Genomic DNA, 2,536 nt, shown 5'->3' on the forward strand with positions numbered 1-2,536 from the left:
CACACACGACCATCAGCAAGAAGATTGGCTGTTTCTGTTTCGTTATTCAGAGTGCCTGCCACCGGGCTGGATTCAATTGGATTTCCTTCGATCAGTGACATAAGGTAGCGGAAACACTACCACTTTTGTACACAGCGGTCGCCAGAATCAATAAAATCATAAAAAGTTTTTTTTTTTTGCTTTAACATTGTACTTGTTTTTCTCCATACTATAATACTGTAATTACTATCTCTACTTTTGTCCACCCTGTATGGGTGTATACATTTATATATGTATAAATACGTCCCATACATATTAACACCACACTTTATATCCTTTAACATTAATTCAGTAACGTTTCCACTGCTCCAACTTTCAAGCTACTTTCCCATATTTTTTATTTTATATTCCCAGTTTCTATCACAATAAATTGAGTTGGTTTGGACGGAATATAATTTGATTTGTGGCTTTTACTTCCTTAAGGTGGCATACAGCAAGCTCATAATGTAGGACAGACAGGACACAGTTCAACTCAGTATACCAATAAAACTATGCAAAATACAACAATTTATTACAAAGAAAACTATAACCTAAAAACAAAATATACTTTACAATGGTTTACCCTTCAGCCAATGCCGCATAGGCTCAATGTTCTTCTTTTTAACCACTCTGATTTAAAACTCTAAGAGGGGAGATGCTGGATGACAGTCATCTCTAACAATGTTCAAAGCCTTTTGGTGAAGCCAAACTATAAATTGAAAATGATCATGGGTGTTTTTGTCAACTTACTTTGGAATTTACTGCTGTCTGCCCAGAACAGTACTTACAATGTGTATTCACTACCAGAGTACACATCATAATTTCCCTTTTTCAGCAGTGGCCAAACGTACTTTGATGTAATTGGATATTTGTGGGGGAGATTACCAGAACTGTTGTTACTTCACTAAATATGCTGTAAACTATTAATTGAAACTACACTGAAACTAATGTTTGAGTCATTTCTGGTACCCGAGTGGATTCCAACCTGCTGTACTTAGTGGTCAGCTGAGGTGAGATGAGTAATGTGGGCCTTCTTAGGAAACAGAATCATCATCGGAAAGCATTTGGTCGGCAAACCAGGAAGCACCTGTGCAGCTGAGGGGGGAGGGAGAGATTGCGCTGTGGGGGCGCAGCGAAGGCGATCTATTGTGTTTTGATGCTTTTTATAAGTCACATGGAAAACGGGAGATTCTAGACAGGAAGTGCATTGAAACACTCACATACCGTACTAATGCAGTCTGACCAACAGTTATTGTCTGGTGTGAATAATAATAGACACATAAAGATGGCTTCAGTAGAAACTATTGTCAACAAATAATGTAAACACAAATCATCCAAAGTCTTCTTTTGTACAATACATCAAGGGAAAGTATTCCACAGAAACAGTTTCACACCTTCAGCAAGATACACGGACATCTTAGCATTTTGTTTTTCTGATAGTGTTTGTTTAAAAAAGTAACAGTGGGGAATATTTAGACTCTGTAAATAGTAAACAATAACAACAGCCTAACAAGCCTAAGCCTTGTCCCTCGAAATGAAAGACAGAGTGGTTCTGTCTAGAGTCACCATTTTGGATCAGTCTTCAACAATGAAACAGCAAGAAATCAATCAAAGATGAGGCAGAACGTTTTTTCCCCACTGGCAGGAGTCTCAGTAGACCAGAAAACAGTGCAACCATTAGACTCGACAGTCTTTGACAAAGTTGGTGGAGTATTTCCTGGAAATGTCTAAACATTTTACTTGGAAGTTAGCAAAGTAAGTATTGCACCATTATTAAACTCTAACTGAATCACTCGAAATTGTCAAGTCCTCCATCCAGCCTGCTTGGTTTTCCCCATAAGGACGAAGAACACTCATCTCATGTTACGTACATTATGTAAGATCAGTATTACAAATGATGCACAATTGATGAAATTACATACATTCACACAGAATGTGGACAAAATCTAGATTTAAGTCAACATAATTCCTCAGCACATTAAATTAACATTTGACAATGAGGATCACATAACAGACTTACCCAGTGCCAAAACATTTTCTTTCCAGGTGTTAGACCAATGTGGTGTCTGTATATAAACAGTTAATTTTAAGGTGACAAAAACACAACCATTCCTACATTCAGATGATTATAATGAAAACATACTTGTGAATTTCCATTTTGACCCTTTAATTTCTTTTATTCAGAATTGCTTGATAATAATGGTACAGGCATGTGACACAGCTTTCACAGATTAATTCATTGAACCTCGAACCAAAAAAACCCAGATCCAAATTGCACTTGTGACCTGGTGACATCAGAGGACACACTTTGTGAAAATACTGTGTTAGACACAGTCACGGTCGATACAACAGAGTCCTTTTAGCCGACCAGCTGACTACATGACTCTGTTCAAGCAGGATTGTGGCTGGCTTAAAAACTGCCTGCCTGCTTCCTAAATATATTAGATATACTACAGGGCCACTGATACACCGAAGCAATCCTGTTAAAGAGATGTGAATAGAATTTAAAATCCTCCTC

This window comes from Morone saxatilis, unplaced genomic scaffold (genome assembly GCF_004916995.1).
Source record: "Morone saxatilis isolate NCDOM2014 unplaced genomic scaffold, NCSU_SB_2.0 Contig17, whole genome shotgun sequence".
Lineage (NCBI taxonomy): Eukaryota > Metazoa > Chordata > Actinopteri > Moronidae > Morone > Morone saxatilis.